This window comes from Mus musculus, chromosome 9, assembly GCF_000001635.26.
Source record: "Mus musculus strain C57BL/6J chromosome 9, GRCm38.p6 C57BL/6J".
NCBI lineage: Eukaryota > Metazoa > Chordata > Mammalia > Rodentia > Muridae > Mus > Mus musculus.
This window is the reverse complement of record NC_000075.6, coordinates 115,380,344-115,404,363: the sequence shown is the minus strand read 5'-3', so window position 1 is coordinate 115,404,363 and position 24,020 is coordinate 115,380,344. Positions and strand designations below refer to the sequence as shown.

Here is a 24,020-nt window from a genome sequence, read left to right as displayed (position 1 = left end):
ATTATAGGTTATTTACCAAGCACTTACACAAGTAATAAGTTCTGGGTATGAGTTACTCAGTTTCTTCAGCACAGCAATATGGTCAAGGTTTTAGAAATGAGGAGGCTGAGGCCTAAGGGCGTGTTTGTCCAACTTATGAGCATCTGACATACGCAAAGTAGTTTCTTTTATCCATCTATTTATTGATGTGTGTGCACGCACGTGTGTGAACACACACACCCATGTGGATGTTTTTTCAGCTGCTCTAATTACTAGCTGGAGTTACAGGCATATGTGTGCTCACACTCAACTTGTTACATGGGTGCTGGGATCCAAACTCAGGGGCACCTACCTCCAGTTGAACCAGCTCTCCAGCTCCCAAAGACCTGCTTTTACCCACTCCACAGTGTGGCCTGGCCAGATCCCACCTATGGCAACATCTACACTAGTCTCTCCTTGTCCTAGACCATCACTCTCAAGAGACTGATGGGAGCTTTGGGGTAGCTTGCTATGCAGTGGCAGATGGCTAACATTCGAGCACAGTGACACAGTGACACAGTGCACAGTGACAGAGGAAGAACCAGAAGGGTAGGTGTTCACACCAAACCCAGCAGAGGGTGACTCAAAGCTGCTCCTGTAAAAACAAGAGCCCTGTCCTAACTTGGGATGAAGTTTCTGTTTCCCCAGTTATTGGATAAAAGCCCAACTAGGGTAAAAAAAAAAACAAACAAACGAAACAAAAAATTGGGTTGTGAACTCCAAGGCTCAACTAGCTTTCCAAAGCTCAGGGCAAGGTCAGCCACCCCTCAGAGTCTGCCTGGCTGGGACTGCATCATCACTTCAGAGCGTTCACTAGTAACTCTTGCCAGATACCTGATCAATAATTAATGAAAATTAGAGCCCAAGCCAAAAAGAAGTATCGTAGGTACACAGTTCAAGTTTAATCGACGAAAGGGAACCGGGGCTTTATTTAACTGTAACAAATGGCAAGAGGAGAGGTAGTAGTTTTGGTTTGATTTGTTTGTTTGTTTTGCTTTGACAAAATAGAAAAAAATAAGCCCTGAAAAATAATGCGAGGGGAGAGGGAGGAGGTGCTTGCCTTGTGAGGTGGGGCTGAGAGCTCCTGGCTCTGCAAAGCAGTTATGAGGCAAGGACAAACTTCCTTGGTGGCAGGTGTCTTTGACCTTGCTGTCTGGCCACACCCACCTTCCTAATTTCTGACCCCTCCCAAAGAAATGGTTCTGATCTTTTGGTGGGTTACACCTCAGGTGTGATTTTTTTTTTTAAAGCAGGAAGTTGCCTAGAATTCCATTATTATTTCGTTGGAGAAAATTAAATCTCAACAGCATGTGTGAAAATCTGCACTGACAGCTTGGGGAGGAAGATCTCGTCTTCTACATGCAAATTGTGGCTGCCAGTGTCTTTCCCTCCTATCTCCACGCCTTCAGATATAAGAAACAGAAGCAGGCTTTACACACAGCACACAACATTGGGCTTTCTCATTGCCCTCCTAGGTTGCGTTTCATCAGGAAACGATTTTCTGCTTTGAAGTGTTTGGGAGAGCATGGACTTCTGGCATCCATCTGCTGAGCTGATCTGCCCCACTTGCTCGGCTGTGCGGGCTCCATACTTTTGCTGGGCCATGTAAACTCTCCTCTGTGGCTTTTTCAGAATGGGATGACAGCTTCTGGCAATGCCAAGGGGGAAAAAATTTAAAGGAGGAGAAGGTGGCTATGGCAGTGGCTAGGGAGGAGACTCAATATGTAAAGTGTACACCACTCCATCCTGAGTCCCAAATCTGACCCCCAGCAACACTGTAGAGACACAGTAAAGACAGTGTAGAAACACCATAAAAGCACAGTTGTAACTCCAGCTCAGGAGTAACAGAGAACGGAGGACTCTCCAATGGGCCAAGCCCAGGCTCAGTGAAAAACCTTGTCCCTAAAAATAAAGGGAAGAAGAACCTGGGAAGACACACTGGCAGATCTCGCAAGAAGAACCAGGTTCGGTTCCCAGTACCCACATGATGGCTCACAATTGTCTAAAACTTCTGTTCCAAGGGATCTGACACCCTCTTCTGGCCTTCATGTGCATAAAATAAATTTTTTAAAATAATAAGGACAAGCACAATTGAGGAATATGCTTGAGGCACATGTGCACACACACACACACATTCACACACTCACATACACACAGAGTCACACACTCACAAGCACACTCACTCGCATACTCTCACACATACTCACACGCACTTACACACACACATGCACAGAGGGTGCGGGATCTTAACTGGTGGGGTTAAGTTGGGCGCTCTGGGTAAATGATGCTTCAAACTCAGACGAGCCAAGGCATCAGTTACCCTCCGTAGCTGGCTGCCACTCACCTATCCCTGCTGTAGCTGACTGTTCTGTTATAGCTAGCGACCCCTGCCATCCCATCAGGACTGGCTGCTGGGAGAAACACCTTGGTCAAGCAAGGCGTGTGCAAGTACATCAGCCTGCCTATAGGACATCAGCAGGAGGGATCAGCTGACCTCTAGTTAGCACCCTGCTGGTACCAATTACCAAATCCTCCATCCAGATACCTAATCTAGAAATGATGAAATGTTAACGCATTTGTGTCCCAGGGACTCCCAAGTAACAGCTGACGGAGGAGAAAGGCTTTGTGGGGTCACAGGCATGATCCCTGCCCCTTCAGACCCAACCATGATTGCTCACTGCTGGGGGGGTGACCAAAATTAGCAAGTTGATTACAGCTGGACGTTTTGTGGCTGAAATAGAATTTCTCAGCTAATTGCTGGAAAGAGGCCAGATGTTGGCTGGACAGAGCTCCATATGGTGGCTTACGTGCTCTGTGACTGAAACCAGATGCGGGCAGGGTACATGCAAGAGTTTCTTAAAGGGAAACTTCCAGAACAGGTGCTTCATCTCCTGACAAGAGGAGGAAGAGGAGAGGCTGGGCTGCTCCTCTGGATCGGGCACTCAAAGAAACAGAATCAAAGCAAACAGGGTTCTCCCTCTGGAGACAGTTTCAAAGGCCAGGCTGTTTCTTTCTTCATTTGAAATCCCTTACCTGGTCATTTCAGTCTTCTTGTAAATGTTCATGTCTTTCACAAAGCTTCCCTGTGTGACACATCACTTACAGTGCTTGGGATCTGATTAAACTGCTGCCCCAGTAAAGTTTTTTTTTTAATTATTACATTTATTAGTGTGGGGAAGGGGGGTTACGTGTGCTGTGGAAATCAGAGGGCAACGGAAGAATCAGCTGTCTCCTACAGGAGATTGAACCAAGGTCCCCACACCTGGTGGCAGACACCTTTACCTGCTGAGCCATTTTACCAGACCCCAGAAAAGAATTTTTTGTTTTGTTTTGTTTTTTGTTTTTTGTTTTTCGAGACAGGGTTTCTCTGTGTAGCCCTGGCTGTCCTGGAACTCACTCTGTACACCAGGCTGGCCTCAAACTCAGAAATCCACCTGCCTCTGCCTCCCAAGTGCTGGGATTAAAGACATGCGCCACCAATGCCCGGCCCCAGAAAGCATAAACACAAAACAGGCTTGCACCATGCTAACATTACAAATGTTTTCAAGACATGCTTGGGGAATTTCTTTTTCAATCATACCAAATAAAAAGAGATCTTCTGAAGCCGAGTGACCTATCACCAAAAAACCCATTTAGCAATCGGTATTGACCAGTGAGTGTGGCCTTACAGATGGACGTGTTCTTTGGCCCAGTACTCCTAAGTCTTTGACCTTCAGAAATAATCAAAGGTGTGAAGATAGTGTTGGCCCCGCTCATGTTTGCTGGTTCCTGTCTGAAAGCTGACTTAGCAGAAGCTCTGCCCATAGTGATCAACCCCGGGGGACTGAAGTAGGAAGACCTGCATCAGGAACCTTCCAGTCGTGACCTGCATCAGGAACCTTCCAGTCGTGACCTGCATCAGGAACCTTCCAGTCGTGACCTGCATCAGGAACCTTCCAGTCGTGACCTGCATCAGGAACCTTCCAGTCATGACCTGCATCAGGAACCTTCCAGTCGTGACCTGCATCAGGAACCTTCCAGTCGTGACCTGCATCAGGAACCTTCCAGTCGTGACCTGCATCAGGAACCTTCCAGTCGTGACCTGCATCAGGAACCTTCCAGTCGTGACCTGCATCAGGAACCTTCCAGTCGTGACCTGCATCAGGAACCTTCCAGTCGTGACCTGCATCAGGAACCTTCCAGTCGTGACCTGCATCAGGAACCTTCCAGTCGTGACCTGCATCAGGAACCTTCCAGTCGTGACCTGTATCAGGAACCTTCCAGTCGTGACCTGCATCAGGAACCTTCCAGTCGGTCGTGGAAGCATGATCTAATTTGCTCATCTGGATTTTCAAGGTCTTTCTTCAATAGATGCATTACTCATTTAGAAGTGTTTCTAGAAACCCATTTTTGAATTTTAAAGTACTTAGCTTAAACCAGGCACGGTGGTGTACACTTTAAATTCTGGCACTCTGAAGCCAGAGGCTGGCAGACGTCTATAAAAGAGGCTAGCCTGGTCTACACGGTGAGTTCCAGGCCAGCCAAGGCTACAAAGTGAGACTCTGTATGAGAGGGTGAGGAAGGAAAGGGGAGAGGATTTAGCTTGCAGAAGTTTTCTAATTTAAAAAAGTTAATAAACGAATGCAAATAAAAGGCTATGGAGCTGCATTTGGCGCAATTCCATTGTTTGAAAGAGAAATCAATTTATTCTCTGCCCCCTCCACTCACACACCCCTGAAGCACACACACCAATAATTGCCTGACTCTCTTTGAAGATAAAATAGTGTATTAATTTCTTCCCTTTGTTCGTTTGTGTAATTTATCATTTTCATCTATGAACATATAATATGTGTATAACTGAAAATATAGTTAACTTCACATCTGGGTAGCAGGAGGCCATAAGCATGTACAAAAAGGGGAATTGTCAGGTGTCTCTCTCGTCTTTCCCTGCCAGCTTCTACTTACAGTGTACTGGTGTAGGCTTGGGACTTCTTTCTTATCATATGTTAAATAGAGCCTCTTGGTTGCCAAAAGGTAATCTGGAGCTGAAACCCTCAGAGAGCCATGAGCCATCGACCCAGTGGTAGCCTTCAGAGTGTACCATGTGCATTTAGAGCTTAGACGTAGGTCTTTCTCAAATTGCTAAAAATTCTGTCTAGCTGTAAATAAATGTTGACCTAGCCCAGGTCTCTGGCTCTTGGGGCCTGCTGGAGCCTGGAGCTCTCTCTTACCTGGGTAAAAGGAAAATAGCACACATAGTGTGTAATTCAGCAACATGGCTGCTCTGGCAAAGGCTCACATCCAAAGACCTTCTAGGTCTGTGTGATCCAGCCAAAATGTAGACATGCCCTAGCTTTGGGTGGGATCTGGCTGGAATAAACCTTTAATCCCTAATAATGGAGATAAGGTTAGTTTGTAGAATGAAGCAGCCATGTTTAAAAGTGACATCTAATTGAGGGGTAGAGAAAGTTTGACAGAATGACTCAGAGGTAGGATGTGCCCAACTCACATGAGAACAGCACAGGAAAAGGACGCTACTTGAGAGCAGAAGGGGGGGTGGTATGTGGCGTCTAGCATGTGTGTGTGTGTGTGTGTGTGTGTGTGTGTGTGTGTGTGTGTGTCAGTTTTATGGAGATAGTTTTACAGAGACAGGTTGAAGAGAGAACAAGCTAGACACAGGTAAAAGAACAAGCCAGAAAATGAAAAGGAGTCAGAAGATTAGAACAAATTGCTGAAGTTAATATGAGGCCAGGTAGAGCAGTTCAGCCAGAAGTCAAGAGGAGTCTGATTGAATCAGTCAGCTTGGAAGATTAGAGTGTATAGAGGCTAGAAGCTTCCAGGCTTAGGTCTTGGGATAGTGAGACCAGAGAAGGAAACACTCTGGGCTCAACCCAAGCCATGTATCCACACAGCTTGTATACATCTCATCCCTTCATCTGAGGAAATAAAAGTGACATTTAAAATAGTATCCTAGTTAGCTTTAACTGCCAACCGGACACAGCCTAGAGTCACCTTAAAAGGTAGTCTCAACAGATCAGATTGGCCTGCGGGCGTGTCTGTGGGGGATTGTCTTGATTGACTTAAATGGTGTAGGGGGTCCAGTCGACTGTGAGTGGTACCATTCCCTGGGTAGGTGGTCCTGGACTGTATAAGGAAGCTAGCTGAGCATGAGCCTGGGAGTGAGCCAGAGAGCAGGATTTCTGCTTTAGATTCCTGCCCTGACATCTCTCAATGACTGACTGTGCCTGGAAGTACAAGCCAAATAAGTCCTTCCTTCTCTGATTTGCTTTGGCCGTGGTATTTATCCACAGCAACAGAAAGGATGTGTTGATCATACAGGGTATAACCTTTCAGCCCCCGAGTCTGCCCTGGGCTCTCACATATAATTCTATTACAAAGTTTCCTCCCTGTGATCTGGCCCCTGCTCTCCTGATCAGGAATGACAACAGGGTTCCAGCTGTCACAGTCACCTGGGTTCTCTCCCACCCTGTGGCCTTTCTATGGCTCCAGCTTTAACTCTCTTATGAGTCACTGGCTTAAGAATGTTGGGGGATTTTTACATGTCTCTTGGCATATGGCAGTTTCAGGAGAGACCGCCTCAAAGATAGGCCTGGAGTTGTCCCCTCTCGTCTCTGTCCTTGTCTGCTGGGGAAGGCATGCGGTAAGGACAGCTGTAGTAGGAGGGACTAGGTTCCACCCTGGGGAGTGACTCCGTATGACGGGGCAAATGGAAGATAGGAGCAGGTGTCCTTTCCCTTTCCCTTCCTGCTTACCCCACAAGGTAACCCTCCTCGAAGGAATGAGGATATTCTAAAGAGACGTGTGTGCCTGTCCCTCTCACGCAGCTCCTCCTCCTCGGTGGCATGATCACTGCCATCAGACCTGTGGCCTGAGAGAGAAAATGAAACAGGGATGGCAGGAAGCGATGAGACCTCAGTAGAGAGACAAGCTTCATTGAGCAGTTTGGTTCATTGGAGGGAACATAGGCTATTTAAAAGGGGGGAAAGGAAGTTTAACCTGTAACCTGACCACTAGGCTATGGGACTACCCCAAGGGTGCAAAGGTGGGAGTTAGGCTGGGACATGCAGGCTCAGAGCAGAGAGGAAGCGGTCCTACTCCTGCCAGTCTCAGGATGAGATTTTGGGGGTTTGGACATGTCTTGACCTCAAGATCCAGACCGGCTCCTCCAGTCACATGGCGTTCCGGTTCCATTTTGATTATCAGACTCTTGAGATGATGAACTCTGTATTAGTCAGAGTTCTCTAGACCAATGGTCCGCAATCTTCCTAAGGCTGTGACCCTTTAATACAGTTCCTCATGTTGTGGTGACCATCCCCAGCCATAAATGGTTTTTGCTGCTACTTCATAACTATGATTTTGCTACTATTATGAATCATAGTATAGACATCTATGTTTTCCAATGGCCTCAGTCAACCCCTGTGAAAGGGTCACTTGACCCCCAAAGGGGTTGCAACCCATGGGTTGAGGGTCACTGCTCTAGAGGAACATAACTGATAGTGTGTGTGTGTGTGTGTGTGTGTGTGTGTGTGTGTGTGTGTGTGTATGTGTGTGGTGTGTGTATGTGTGTGTGTATGTGTCTGTGTATGTGTGTGCATGTGCCTGTATGTGTGTGTGTGCATGTGCATGTATGTGTGTGTATGTGTGTGCATGTGTGTATGTGTGTGCATGTGCGTGTATATGCGTGTATGTATGTGCATGTGCGTGTATGTGTGTGCATGTGCGTGTATGTGTGTGTATGTGTGTGCATGTGCGTGTATGTGCGTGTATGTGTGTGCATGTGTGTGTATGTGTGTGTGTATGTATGTGCATGTGCGTGTATGTGTGTGTATGTGTGTGTGTGCATGTGTGTGTATGTGTGTATGTGTGTGCGTGTGCGTGTATGTGTGTGTATGTGTGTGTGTATGTGTGTGCATGTGTGTGTGCATGTGTGTGTGTGTGTGTGTGCATGTATGTGATTTATTAGAGTGGTTTATAGGCTGTGGTCAGACTAATCCAGCAATGGCTGTCTACTAATGGGAAGTCCAAGAATTCAGTAGTTTTTCAGTCCACGAGGCTGGATGTCTCAGCTGGTCTTCAGTGTATGACAGAATCTTGAACAAGTATGCTCTAATGCCAGTGACAGAATGAACTGGCCAGGGAGAGTGAGGGCAAAGAGACAAAGAGCAAAGGCTTCCCTCCTCCATGTCCCTTATGCAGGCTGCCGCCAGAAGGCATGGCCCAGATCTAAGGTGGATCTTCCCACCTCAAAAAATCTGGATTTAGGATATGTCTTTCCACTTCAAATGTTTCAATCAAGAAAAACCCCTCACGGGTGCACCCAGATGTTCCGGCTCCAGGGCACTCGAGTTTACAACCATGAATGCCCTCACAGACTCTGAGGAGTTAGAATTTCCCCAGAAGTTTCATGCTGAGGGAAGAGAGGGCTGACGGTTCTTATTGCCCAGGCAGAGATCACACACATTGCTAACGCTTTCCGGCCTCCTTGCTGGGGAGACTGAAGTCCAGACAGGGGTAGGTCAGTGTTGGGTTGAACCACACCTGGAGCAGAACTGCCTCATGATACCGCTCTCCCTTTATTTCAACCTAAACCTCACCTCAAGAGGCTAGAAATAGAGAAGTCAGCTCTTTGTTCCTCTTCCCAAAAGGGCCACGGTGAACTCTTCTGCTTTCTCACGATGACTTGTGTGGCTCAGTGGATGTCCAGCCTAGCTTGTTGGAGCTTCCAAAGCTCAGAGGCTATGACCATCACAACTCCACTAACAGTGTGTCCCCACCGGAGCACTTCTTATGAACCCATGGACACGTGAGACCTCGTCCCAGAGCCAACCTTCATGGAGCCTGACTCTATGAGAGGACTTATTCCCATCCAAGGGATCTGGCCTCTTCTTCAAGGAGATTGTCACAAAGCCAAATCCATGCCCTCTTGCTGACACCACCAAAACCCAGGAGCAAGCATGACAGCACTAGGCCAGGGACCTTCATTTGTACTCTTCACTACCAGCCCTGGGAGAACCTCAAGAAACTCTCTGTGTTGAGCCCCAGCCTACCGACCCTATATTAAGTGGGCTGGAATAAAATGTTCTCTGATCACTCTGACAAACAACCCATGTGGATACAGGAAGTGGAGGATGAAAGTGACACAAAGCATCCTGGGAAGAGGAGAAACAAGCCACCTTTGACAAAATCACCTTTGCCATCAAATGCTCTAGGCTGCTGATCCGGTTTCTAAATCCAGTTGTTCCATTTACAGGACAGGAGGTGGGGGCAGGGATGTGGCTGCTCCTGCGAGTCCCAGCCACATAAAAGTCATAAAAGTGATACATTTGTTTTTTTCGTTGTGATTTAGCAAAACAAACTCCAACCAGCACAAACCCTCTGCGTCATGTCACATCGCATATCGAGTGTGAGCCCTGAACCCCACGGGTGTTCCCCTGACATGTAACAGCGAGCTTTCTCCTCACCAGGGACAAAAAAACAATCTTGGCTATATCAACACCTAAGCCAGGGAGCAAACACACCTTCAGTGCTATGTGCTGAGTTTAAGGGGGATGGGCCTGTGAACACCCCATCTTCTAGGAGGCTACTGCAAAGGTTAAGTCAGGGAAGAGGGGCTGGCCGATAGCTGCGTGGGAAAAGCACTTGCTGTGCTAGTGACAAGATCAGAGTTAAGACCCCCAGAGCCCATAAAAAGCCAAAGGAGAGGTGTGGGTCTGTAGTCACACTGCTTCTGCGACCAGATGGAACAAGGTGATTAGACACAGGAGAAACCCTGTGCTCAGGGGTCCCTAGCTCGGCACGAGCAGAGGAATAAGAGCACCCATGTCGAGCAACATGGAAGGCAAGAACCAGTCTTTAACACTGCCTTCTGACCTCCACACATGCGCACACGTGACATGGCACACGTGCCCACACACAGAGATACACACATGCACATTTCTTTTTTAAATCAGCAAATCCTTTGCAACTAACTCCACCCTGGGAAGAACAATATCCTCCCTCTCCCGTTTTCTTCTTGCTAGGCCCATTCACTCATCTCCAAAAGATACAGAGGAGACAATGTTCTAGCTTCCTGTTATTACAGACTGTTAAATTTTATACCGGGTCCTAATTCTCCACTTGGCTCCTATAATCACCAGCTTTTATTCTAGAAAACCCAGCTTTGTAATTAGCAAGATAGAGATCTCCATGATTCGAAATACGTGCTAAGCCGGTGGCAGCTTCCGCCCACCCAGGCACCGACGCCGACGCCGACGATGCCAACGACGCCAAAGCCTACAGAGAGATAACCTGCAGAGACACAGTTCCAGAGAAATCTAATCTCAACCCAGAAATAACAGCTTCTTCCTGGGAAGCAGCCATCTTGAAACAGGGCCCCCCGGAATGGCAAGGGCTCTGAATGAGATATGATGAAAATGGGCATGGTTTAGTCCGTAGATAAAATCACGATGTACCTCAAAATTGGCACTCTTAGTTTACATGAGACATTGACTCATCGCTGACCCAACCAAAGAGAGAATGGCATAGATATCAGATTAAACCAGCCACGTGAAGAGCAGGTGAGAACACTGAATTTCCTGTTTTAAATCTGTCTAACTTTGTGAGAGAGAGAGAGAGAGAGAGAGAGAGAGAGAGAGAAAGAGAGAGAGTGTATGTGTGTGTGTGTGTGTGTGTGTGTGTGTGTGTGTGTGTGTGTAGTGTGTGCACACATGTGTGTACAGGTATGGGTGATGTGTGGTGAGGCACATGTAGACCTGTCTGTGAAAACCAGAGGGCAAGCTTGGGAGTCAGTCTCCACACACCAATCACTATGTTTTTGGAAACAAGAGTTTCCTTCTGCCTGGGGCTCTCCAAGTCCGGCAGGCTGCCTGTCCTGCATGCTGCACCCCCAGAGCTCTGCCTGTCTTTATCTCCTAGCGCTGGGATAACTAGCATGCATCACCATGTTTATTTCCACAGATTTGGGGGCTCAAACTCAGGTCCCCATACTTGCATGGTAAGCACTGAGTCATCAATAGAGCCCAGCACTGCCTTTTGGGTCCCAACACGAGCAAACAGCTATATAAATTTTTATATATATATATGAAATTAGCACTCAGAATAAAGTGTGAGGGATACTGGATACAGTTTAGCACATATATAGTATACGTGATGTGTAAACTATACTTCAGTTTTTACATATTGCATTGTCAATCATATTAGCCACATTTAAGATATGGTCTGAAACAGACTGCATTGGAAGTACAAGCCTGAGCTCAGACTTACAATTGCCCTGTCGGGGTTTGATTACATTGCTACGACCTGAGCCCTGCTCACTCCCCAAACACAAAAACAGACCTGGGAGTGGCATTTTCATGTCAAGGAGGCCTCTAAGACAGGAGATCTCAGTAGGTCTGAGCTTCCGTGAGAAGAACCTTTGCATTTATCAAACCTCTCTCTCCCAGAGTCTCGCCACAGACCTTCGCAGGGTGGAGGGACACTGGCAAGCTCTGGGAGTGAGTGGGATGTGGTCTAGCTTGCTTCTGTTGCTGTGATAAAGTGCTGACCAAAACCCACTTGGGCATGAGAAGGATTATTTTGCTTTATGCTTTCAGGTCCCAGTTCATCACTGAGGAAGTCAGGCAGGAACCTGGAGGCAGGAGCTGACGCAGAAGCCATGGAGGACTGCTGTGCATTGGTTTGTTCTTATGGTTTCCTCAGTCTGCTGTTTTATAAAACCCAGAGATGTCTATTCCCTGTACACTGGGTCTTCCCACATCAATCATTAACTAAGAAATGCTCTATAGTTTTGCCTACAGTGAGGGCGTTTTCTTCGTTGATGTTTCATTCTTCTGGATAGCTTGTGTCAATTTGATTGTGTGTGTGTGTGTGTGTGTGTGTGTGTGTGTGTGTGTGTGTGTGTGTGTGTGTCCCATGCAGGGGTGTTGGCATTGGTAGTTTTGGGGAACAGTAGATGATGGATTCATGTTTTCAAGTGTCCACATTTACGGCAATGTTAAAACAGCAATGCAAAGAAATACAGTGGGGTTTGGGAGCCAGGGAGACAGCTCAGTGGGTAAAGTGCTTGCTGCTGCATTAGCATGAGCACCTGAGTTCAGATCCCTGGCACCCACAGAGAAGCTGAGGAGGGGGGCGTGGCTGCGAGCTCCTTGTCAGGGAGCTGTTGGGAGACAGGGGGATGCCAGTGGTTCACTAGCTGGCTGCAGTAGTAACTATCTCAGAGATATTTTCTATGTAGAGGAAGACTTTCCGATATCACCCTCTGGCTTCCACATGTGCACACATAGGCACATGGACACACAGAGAAGGAAAGAAGAGTAATAAAGTAGGGTGTTCAATCATCTTGCTTACAACAGAGCTTGAAATCCCCTGAACAAGCATCAGCCTGGGGAGAAGCCCAAGCACGACACAGCTTACACAGAGCCTGGGACCACCTTCCCCTGTTTCTTCAAAGCAGATGGGATTAACCAACTGTGTCTTTGCCTCTTAAGCAACAAATACCCAGGTCTCTGGGGCTGTCCCAGGAGATCGCAGCGTTTTGCAACCAAGCAGGAATAAACCCACAAGGTCTGCACCTTGCCAGCTCCGACCTGCTTGCCTTGGAAATTGTCACTCCTGCACCTGGAACGTCGTCCATTTCCATGAGCCCCAGAGCAGCGCAGATCTATCAGTGTCCTCACGGAGGGAAAGGAAGGAGAGGCCCTTTAATTTCTTCCTTGCTGTGAAGTGCAATAAATAACACCAAGCCCTGGAAGGGGATTTCCCAGATGCCCTTGAAATGATTCTCTGTAGTCCAGAGAAAGTTCTTTTCCAAGCCCCCTTCATTGTCCCTCTGGCTCTGAGCTTTCCCCTGTGCACCTACCCCACTACATCTATCTTATCTTCCACTGACTCTGAAGTCTTGGGAGTCTTTTGATTTTTACCATCAGAAGCGAATAGAAGGCTGGGCATGAAGTGGCAGGCAGTTTCCTCTCAGCTGGTGTCCTTGTCCTCTACCACCAGCCTGAAAACTACATTTCTGACTTGCCTTCTGCCTGGCCTTGCTGACCCGTGGCTGCTCTCCCAAGACTTGTGAAGGTGGGAGGAGTGGGAGGAGGGAAGCAGGCCTTTCTCTGTAGATTCGGTCTGTCTCGAGATCTCTGTAACCTCTGTCAGTGATGGCGGAGGCAGAGGCAGCAAGAGCCGGGCCAAGTGGAGGCTGCTGCTGGCCCTCTGCCAATCTGCCAGCCTGGCTTGGGCTCCAGTTACACACCATGAACCTTGAAGAGCGCCCCTGCCTCTGTGTTTTCTCCCACATGAAGGTGGTGGCAGCTTCTGCGGTTACGAATGCCAGGAAATCTGATATTAGTTTCCTTTCCTCCAGTCCCACCACCACCAGACGCAGCTGCCCCTCAGCAAGCCGGGAGCAGCTTCTGTTTTCCCACTAGACGCGGGCTGTAGAGAGTGCATCTTTCTCCTGCATTAGTCAGGGACAAAGGGCAAGTGAAACTCTTGTCCTGCTTCTGCTTCAGGCTCTTAGCAATGAAGTTTTCACTAAGCTCAAAAAATAAAATCAAAGTAGGGTCCTGCCCAGATAAGAAAGTGTCTGGAGACATTTGTCTCGTGACAAATGAGGTTAGGAGCCCATTTTTTCTTAGAGGCTGCTGTCCATGAGTTGCTTTCTACAGATCCACTGCAGACAGTGGGATCTGTGGCACAGTCAGGAACTTCACATCTGGAAATTCTTCTAAGGAGGCTGTTGGGTAAGCTTGCAAATGTAGCTCAATGGGTAGAGTGCTTGCCTAGCATGTGCAAAGTCCTGGCTTTAAACACCAGCACCTCATGAACCCACTGTGGGTGTACACACATAGAATCCCATCCCCCCGACAGTGAGGCAGAGGATTAGGTACTCCAGGACATCTGTGGCCACATCGTAAGTTCAAGGACAACCTTGGAAAATAAGACCTGGCCTCAAAAAAAAAAAAAAAAAAGGAAAGAAAAGAGAGAGGGAAGGAGGAGAGAGGGAGGGAAGGAGGGAGAGAGCAAGAGTGGAAGGAAGGAAGGAAGGAAGGAAGAAAGGAAGGAAGGAAGGAAGGAAGGAAGGAAGGAAGGAAGGAAGGAAGGAAGGATGGATGAAGGAGAAGGGTAGGAAGAGGAGAAGAGGAAGAAGAAAGAACCAACAGACTAATAAAAAATAAGATGAAGAGCAATTGAGACAACTGGACTTGACCTCTGGCCTGCATGCTCAGGTTTACACGTGTGCACTTACACCTGTGTACATGCACACAAACAGATAGATATACATGCATACTATAGTGGTTTCACCGAGAATGGCTCCCCACAGGTTCATATATTTGAATACTTGGTCCATAGTTTTAGGAACTGTTTGGAAAAGAGGCACAGTATTGGTAGAAGAGGTGTGACACTGGGTATCATTCCCAGTTAGTTCTCTCCCTCCCCTTCTCTCTCCCCATCCCCCTCTCTGTCTCTCTGCCTCTCTCTGTCTCTCTCCGTTTCTCTCTTTCTCTGTCTCTCTCTGTCTTTCTCTCTGTCTCTCTCTGTCTCTTGCTCTGTCTCTCTGGCTCTGTCTTCCTCTCTGTCTCTCTCTCTGTCTTTCTCTCTGTCTCTTGTTCTGTTTCTGTCTTTCTCTGTCTCTGTCTCTCTCTGTCTCTGTCTCTCTCTCTCTCTCTCTCTCTCTCTCTCTCTTTCTCTCTCTCTCTCTCTGACGTATGCCTTGTGCTTGTGGATGTGATGTAAGCTCTAAGCTACTGCTCCAACACCATGCCTGCCTGCTGCCATGTGCCCCCCCCCACATGGTGAGCTCTACCATTCTCGAACCATGAGCCCTCAAATGTTGTCACTCCTGAGTTGGCCATGACACTTTGTCATAGCAATAAAAAAGTCACACACACAAATGCAACAAAGAGAAAACAGTTGTGTCAGGACTACCTTCAACACATGGAGCCTGTGCTGAGTCTGGGTAGTGGTAGAACTGACTGCCACCACCAGGTGTTTTAATAACCAGCTCTCCAGGGAGGAGGGTATGGTGATTTCAATGAGAAACGCCAACCACAGTCTTGGACCTTGGACACTGGGTCCCCAGGTGGCAATGCTCTTTGGAGAGATTTAGGCGGGGCAGCCTTGCTGGAAGAAATGTGCCACTGGGATGAGCTATCATAGTCTAAGGTCTCACAGCATTTCATGCTTAGTGCTTTTAATAAAGGGGTAAGCTTCCAGGGCCCTGTTCTTGCTGCCACACCCAGTTTCCCCACTATGGTGGACTCCTATCTGTCCCTCTGGAACCATGGTCTCAAATACATCCTCCATTCTGGAGGTGGCTTTGGTCATGGTTTTCTTTTCTTTTCTTCTCTCTTCTTTATCATGGAAACAAAAAGTTTACTAATACAGAGGGTGAAGCCCCAGTCCTTGCTATTGACAGCGCTCCATGAGGTAAACGCTCCTGCTGTGGCCAAGCCAGCATTGCTCTTGAGCCTAAGAGGAGACATAGATCAAGTCCCTCCGCGTTTGTACAAGCTGGCCCCAGCTTCTATGGCTTTCCTTCTAAACAGACAGTCCGACTTCTCCAACTCCGTGCAGCAGATACGCGGGCGCGTTCTCCCCTTCCTGGATGCATGCAAGAATATTCTGCACAGCACTGTTTGTTCTCACAGCCGTTCAGAAGCAACCTCTGGGCACATCAGTTAAGCTCAAACAAGTCAGAGTGCATCAGAGAGGCAAAGTGCTCCGCAGGCCTCAGAATGAGGCAGATGTACCGTGCGGGGGCATCATTTGCGAGCTAGATCCTAAGGGACTGGTACAGAGCAGTCTGCGTGCTGCACCATCTGGGACAGCATAGCACGAGATGGCTATTAGCCTGCCTACATATACGTAGGCTATCTTGAGTAGTAATAAAGAAAGGGGTGGGGGGGAGGGGCGTACACGGTGACTTCAGGGAAGAATTTGATTAGATGGTGCCCTGAGTTTAATTAGAGCTGTTTCCATGAGTTAGGGGTATTTGCTGAAGAGCAGGTGACTTATCAATGGCTATATCACTAAAGAAAAAAATGACTCCCCAACCCCGGTAAACATCAGTCATCAGGTAGTTCCTCGGCTAGGAATGAGTTCTCGTGAGCCCCTCCCCCTTCATGACAGAACGTTGATGAGCTCACGCTCATGCAGGTCTTGCGCATGCGCGCGGCAAGTTCACACACAGCAGTTGCGTCGTGTCCAGAAGATGCCGTTTGGAAGCAATCCCATCCTCCAACTCTTACATTCTCTCTGCCCCATCTTCCACAACATTCCCTGAATCTTGAAGGGTGTGGTAAAGATGTCTGATCTGGGGCAAAGCTCTCAACAGTTAGCTATGCTCAGCACTGTGGCCAGTAATGAATCTCTCTGTACCAACTGCTGTGCACAGCCAAAAGAAACTCCTCGGACCAAGGCCAGCCCTCACTCGTCTGTCAGTACACTGTCTGAATTTTTCATGGTGTCTATTTAAAGAAAGCAAAGGACAGTAGCAGAAAGTAGGCGAGAGGAATGAAGGATGGGATCAGTTAGCGAATGAGGAGACCCCGTGAACGGGATGACCCAAGCTATTTCATCGCAGCTCGCACACTTCCTGCCACCTCTGTACACAAGCCTGAGCTGAGGTCTGTTTCAGGGAACCAGGGTGACGGGGTTCAAAGAGAAACCACAGAGCATTCGCTGCTATAATAAGGCCACACACTGAAATGACTGTGGACGCCAGACAGGCACCATGAGTGCGGGAAGCTGTCCAGGGAGTGGCAAAGCTGAATCAAAGGTTTAGCCATGCATAGGGTGAAGCCACAACTCTGCAAAAATGGAAGTGCAGGGTTGCTAGCTTTAGTCACACGACACGTTTCCAAAGAAGTCATATATCTACTGTAGGCAGCTGAGGAGGCGGCTGCGTTTGGTAGCGCTTGCCATGCCCGCATGACCCAGAACCCATGTGGAAAGCCAGATGATGGGAAGGAAACCTGTCATCCCAGCGCTGGGGAAGTAGAGACAGAAGGAACCCTAGGACCCATTAGCTGGGCAGTCTTGCTGAATCGGTAAGCTCTAGGTCCAGTGAGAGACACTGCCTCAGAAATTAAGATGGAGTGACAAGGGAAGGTTCTCAGTGCCGATGTTTGATCTGCATGTGTGCGCACGTGCGCGCACGCACACTCACAATCCAAAATAGTAAGTGAAATCCCTTCTCCTTTGCAAAGCCACTACCTTCGACAGATGCCAACCTCATAATGTGGGCAAAGGAAACATACTAGGACTTTGTCATTGGAGAGAGAACAGTTGCATCTCCATCCCGGAGATGTGAGGTTCACTTTAGGCTGAGCCTTAGATGAGGAGCAAGCACCTGGACCTGCACGCTATGGACAGGAACTCTATCCGTTCCCCCAAGTCCAAGACAATTAAATGTAATGATGGTATTTCCAAGGTCAATTAAGTCCGAAACCTCTTCCTCTTGATGCTATGTGCTAAAGGATTTTAGGAGCTATGAAAAGTCTGTTGAGCTCATATGAAAGTGAAGAAGGAATGGAGGTGGGTGCATGGGGCAGACATGGACAGAGAGTAAAGCATGGTCACACAGAGAGCTACGCCACACAAGCCACAGCATCACATCTGCCTTAGGACAGGAGTGAGGCCAGCGATAGGAAGTCCAGGTATTTCACAAGTGGTTTATATTTCCTTTGACATGTATGTGTAGCTTTGGCACTTGAACCCACAGCCTCCTACATGCTAAGCGAGCACTCTCCTACTAAGCAATGTGCTCAACCTCTCGCAGCAAGCTTTCTGGTTTATTGCTCTGCCTGCCAAATCCCTGTTCCTATTCTAGTTTGATTAGAACTGTCTGAGCCCATCAGAATCAGCAGGAGATACAGCTCAGTTGATAGAGTACTTGACTAACATGCAGAGTCCTGGGCTCAGTCCCTGGCATAAATAGTGTATAATGATGCACATCTGTAATCCCAGTACCCTGGAGGTGAAGGTAGGAGGGCCAGAAATTCAAGAGACCAGCCTAAGCTATAATGAACCCCTATCTGGAGAAAAATATGTACACTTGTTCACACACACACATACACATATACATAGACATACATATACACACATAGACACACACATAGACATAGGCATAACATACATATACACGCACATAGACATACACATAGACATGCACACACATACACATAGACATAACATACATACACATACACATAACATACACACACACACACACAGAGACATAAGCACCACACATAGACATATAAACACACACACACACAGAGTGGTAACTTGAGGACTGTCCCCCATGGTCTTGGGCATTTGAATTTTTGCTCCCCAGTTGGTAGCGCTATTTGGGGGAGCCTAGGAGGAAGTGTGTCGGTGGGCATGGGGAGGCTAGGAGGTAGTGTGTCGGTGGGGAGGGGCTCAGGGTCTTCACTTGCCCTACTTCTAATGTACTCTTTAGGCTTCTTACCTACGGCTTAAGGTGTGAGCTCTCGGCTTCTCGTTCTCCTGCCATTCCTGTTACTTATGCCCTGCCTCTCTTCACCGTCATGGACCCTGCTCCAGCTGGAACCAGAAGCCAAAATACTTCCCTCTAACACTTGCCTTGGTGACGTTGTTTTATCAGAGCAACAGAAAAGTAACTAAAATAGACATACATGGTACATATATCACAGGAAATAATATTATACATGCAAACAGCAACAGAAAATTAGCTAAAATATACATAATACACACATGATACATATATTACATGAAATAATATTACACACACAACAACAGAAAATTAAAATATACATAAACATATGATACATATAATACATAAATTAATATCATTCACACAGCAACAACAGAAAATTAACTAAAATATACCTACATACACACTGTGATTAATTTGCCCTCAGTGGCTCCCTGCAGCCTGTTGGCTGAGAGTATATTGATTTCTAGAACTCTAAAGGAACTCAGCAGGAATCCTGGACCTTCTATAGAGCAAGCCCACAACCACTGAGCAAACCCAGGTGGAATTGAGATTAATGACCACATCCACATCACCACGGAGGGTGAGAAGGCAGTAGCACCAAGAATGACCGTGGTAACAGAAGCAGCTAGCCCACCCCATCCTCTGAGCACCTACTATGGCCAAGGTCCTTTAGAAAACAGAAAACCAAAAGTCACCCAGTGACATCAGTGCATCTTCTTCCTGTGGAGAAAAGTATCACTTCTCAGGGTCCAGTGACATCGAACTAAATGACACAATCAGGATGATTCTAGGACTAGAGAGATGGCTCCATAGTGAGCAAAACCCTTGCCTGGTGTGATGGCTGATCTTATTAGTTTTACACCCCTGGGAAAAGAGAACTTCAATCTAAGAGTTGTCCCTCAGATTAGACTAAGAACATTTTCTGGACTGCTAATTGAGGTGGGAGGGCCGAGCCCACTATGGGTGGCACCATCCCTAGGCCTGTGGGCCTGAGCTAGGTAAAGAAACTAGCAAAGAGCATGGGAGAGCAACCCAGTAACCAGTGTTCCTCGCTGGCTTCTGCTTCATGCTCCTGCCTTTTCTGTTTGTCTCAGTGATGGACTATAAGCTGTAAGCTAAAACAAACTCTTTCCTCCCCAAGTTCCTTCTGGTCTCGATGTTTATCACAGCCACAGAAAACAAACTAAAACACATCCCAAGAGGACCTGAGTTCAATCCCCAGAACACACATAAAAACCTGGCAAGGCAAAGCTTGCTTTGTAACCTTGGCAATGGTGAGATGGGAGGCAGAGACAGATAGGTCCCTGGAGATCACTAGCCAGATAGCCTAGCCTACTTGACAAATATCCAAACCACTGAGGGACCCTATAGCAAGAAATAGTAGAAGTTGCCTGAGGAACAACAGCTGGGGTTGTACTCTGACACCCACAGGCAAGCACACCCACTTGCACACAAATCAAATTTCAGATACACCACACTCAACAGAATAATAGTAGAAAGGGAAGATTGTTACAATGGAGTCTTCTTTGAATGAAAGCAAAGAGGGAGAAGAGCCCAGAACAACTGTCTGTGCTGAGCCCAGCCAGAAGGAGCTGGCAGGAGACCCATCTGTGCTGGTAGAATGATGTCCTTCGTCAGCCAATCCAGCTGTCCCCGCTTCTGCAAGGAGGACAAAGGGCTTTACATAGCAAGGTCACTCCTCTTAAGAGAGCCAACTTGGACCAAACTTTGTCTCTCTCATTCAGAACTTCCTTGTATTCTTGGCTCTTAGAATAGGCCAGAACACTCCAACACTGTGATGTTTTCAACCTGAGCTAAAGCTGAAATCACCATGTATTGTAACCTCTTATCTACAGAGCAGGAAGCCAAGGTTCCCGGAGGTTAAATAACTAATCCTACCAGAATAAAACAGACCACGGGGATGAATGACTCTAGTCTATTCCAAAGTTATTCTCTGGCCCTCTACCTCTCCCCCCTCCCTCCTCCCCCTCCTCCCTCCCCCTCCCCCCCCTCTCTGCAAATGTAAGGATGGGTGCAGGAACATATGGAGACCAGAGATGAATATCAGTCCCTTTCTACTTTGGTTGTTTTGTTTTGAGACAGGGTCTTTCTTTATAGCCCTGGCTACCCTAGAACTCACTCTGTAGACCAGGCTGGACTCAAACGCACAGAGATCCACCTGTCTCTGCCTCTCAAGTATGGGGATTAAAGGTATATGCCACAGTGCCAGATCCTTCCTTTTGTTTTTTTAAGACGGGGTCTCTCACTGGACCTGAAGTTCATAGATTTAGCTCGTCGGGCTAGCTGGCACGCTCTTGGGATTCTCCTGTCTCTGCCTCTCCAGTGTTTGAACTACAGGCATGTGCACTATACCTGGCATTTTTGCATGGACCCTGGGATGCTAACTCAGGTCTTCATATTTGTGCCGCAAGCTCTTCACCACTGAGTCATCTCTGCAACCTTTATTGTATTTATTTTTAATCCTGTACTATTTGTTCAGTTCCTATGGTTTGGTTTCTCTTGGTTGGCTGGTTGGTTGATTTATTAAGCTCCAGCAAGCCTGAAATTCTTTATATAACCAAGGCTGGCCTTGAACTCACAACAATCCTCTGACTCAGCCTCCAGGAGCTGAGATTATACATGTGAGCCGCCACACTCAGCTCACTCTTTACCGTAGAAGCAAATGCATAATTGTGATGATAAACTTAAAATCCATGACAAGTGTTTGTATTTCCACCCCCCACTCGCCTTTATTATCCAAGCACACACGAAAACATACGCATGTGTCGGTTTTGTCAGGACTGGTCAAAACACGTTCTCTGCACGCCTTACAAAAGTACAGAGCGCTTTGCCTCAGGCAGAGAAAATAGCAGGAAGAATTTCAGGTTGCCAACAGCTCATTACCTGGATGAGAGCTACCTTGGAATTACCTCAAGTGGGCTCAAATTACACTGTGTCAACTTGCAGATAACCTGTTATCATTTAATACGGGCCCTGCGTGGATTTATAAAGCATCTCTGCTCTGAATTTGACTTCAGAAACGGTTCTGGAATCCAGTGAACACCAGGTTTACCAAATGTGAGAGCAACCCTGGCTACTTTGGCCGATCGGGAGAAAGAACAGAATCCTAACGTGGCACCTGTTCACTGTTCACGCATGGAATAAACGAAGCACTTCCATGTGCTAGACCTTGGTTTGTGGAAACGAAGCTACAGAGGTCGATTCCCCAGGCCTCGGGGAGGTTTTGCTCAAGAGAGTCTGAAGATAGACCCATAAGGTGGAAAGACATCAGGTTGTCATAAATCCTATAGAGGAAAGCAAGCTAAGGAGCAGGAAGGTGGCTCAACTCCCATCAATGGGTCAAGCGCTTGCCATGTAAGCATGAAGACTGGAGTTGGAAGTCCCAGAACCGAAGCGAATGCTGGAAAACACGTGGTGGCCGCCTGTAATCCCAGCACTCAGGAGGCAGAGATCCCCAGGGCAGGCTGACTAGCAAGAGAAGCTAGAATCAGCACACACTGGGTTCAGCAAGAGACCCTGTTGCAAAAAATAGTGTTGAGAGAGATCAAGGGAGACACCCAACATCAAGTCTGTGTGCAAATATGCACACACTTATGTCCACATACATGCACACATAGATATAATTATGTACACCACACACACATATACATATATATGCACACACTTATGTCCACATACATGCACACATAGATATAATTATGTACACCACACACATACACATATACATGCACACACTTATGTCACATACATGCACACATAGATATAATTATGTACACCACACACACACATATACATGCACACACTTATGTCCACATACATGCACACATAGATATAATTATGTACACCACACACATACACATATACATGCACACACTTATGTCACATACATGCACACATAGATATAATTATGTACACCACACACACACATATACATGCACACACTTATGTCCACATACATGCACACATAGATATAATTATGTACACCGCACACATACACATATACATGAGAAAAACAAAAGTGAAAATTAAGTTCAGACAAAGGGAAGTGCTAAAGAAAGACTTTGTTTTTTAAATAAAATGCACCAGTCAACTCAAGCTGTACTGACACAATGCTTAGACCTGAAGCCTCAACAACTTGTTGTATTATGGTACTGGAGGCTACTGTGCCAAAGTCAAGGATGTAGTCCACACAGTTTCCGGTGGAGTCTCTCCCCAGGGTTTACCATGGCTGAGTTCTTGCCACACCTTGTCCTGGACTTGGTTCTATGTATGTTGGGAGAGAGCAAGAGGTCTAGGGAAAGAATATGAACTAGTTCTCTGTAGTCTCTTGCTATGAGGACACTACTCTTGCTGGATTAGGGCCCTCACCTTGACTTAATTATATAAGTCATTAGTCCAAACACAGTCACAGGGGTACTAGGATTTTAGCAAAGGAGTGTTTAGAGGGACATATGTATTCAGCTTATAGCATGCAGGATAGATAGATGGAGATAGAGCTTGCCCAGGGCAGCCTTTACTATTTGGCATTTGTACCTTTAGGCAGTCTCCTCCCACATAAATCAGGAATGACCTAGGCATAATAGAATTGAGCAGAAAATAAGAGATTTGGCTTCCAGGGCTGGGCCCAGGTGCTGCCCTCAAACTCATGGTCCTCCTGCCTCAGACTCTAAATTGCTGAGGAGCAAAGGTGTGCACAGCACACCCCACAAGTCCTCTTTGTCCCTCTATCAGTCACTCAGCTCATTTAGTCTGTCTCCCCCACACACACACACTAGGATATAAGTTATGTGTTGGAAAAAAGAATGTCCATTCGTTTAAACCATTCAATATGACACACACCTAATAAGTATTTGTCAAAGGACTTAATAAAGCCCTGGGGAGTAAAGATGGTATGCTTCAGGACAAGAGCAGGTGGGGAGAGGTGGAGTTAACGTGTGTGCCTAGGGAAGCCTCGGTGCTTTGGAGATGGAGAAGGAGGAATAATGGTCAAGTGTAGAGAACATGGCTGAGGAGGAGAGTCCTTCCCTTGAGGTGGGTCCAAAAGACTGGAGGGAACTGGAGCTGTTGAGGAGAACGACTAGGCTAGCTTTCTGTAAGGAGTGTAAGGTACATACAAAGTTCCATTTCCACAAACTGCACACACCAATTCTTTCTTGCTTGTTAACGCTTAGCAAGCTGGTGGAGTCAACATCCTAGGAGGGAGACAGAAGCCAAGGGCGGAGAACACAGCCCCCACCCGAGCTACCCGCATCATCTATACCATCCCCGTCCCCGAGTATCTCCTTGGCTGGCTTCCTTAGAGTGGAATGGTGGTTTGAATGAGGACCAGAGTTTTAATTAATCAGACACTGTTCACGGTGGCTCGGCTCCAGCTCATCACAGGGCAGCCACTTCCATCCACGATCCTCAACTCTTATAATTATTATCAACATCCACAGCCTACAGGGCAGAGGGACACACGGCAGGCAGCGAGGTAAGCAGTTCAGCCTCGCCGTGACCT

General features: G+C 47.2%; 1 non-coding gene and 1 further gene across 1 annotated transcript; both read right to left on the bottom strand.

The window, feature by feature from the left end:
- Positions 1–3,712: 3,712 nt before the first annotated feature.
- Positions 3,713–4,356, bottom strand: Gm40587.
- An 18,068-nt stretch (positions 4,357–22,424) lies between these two features.
- Mir467h (microRNA 467h) lies at positions 22,425–22,545 on the bottom strand. The gene has a single exon (NR_130329.1). It is a non-coding gene; the product is annotated as a microRNA 467h (primary transcript).
- Positions 22,546–24,020: the final 1,475 nt, after the last annotated feature.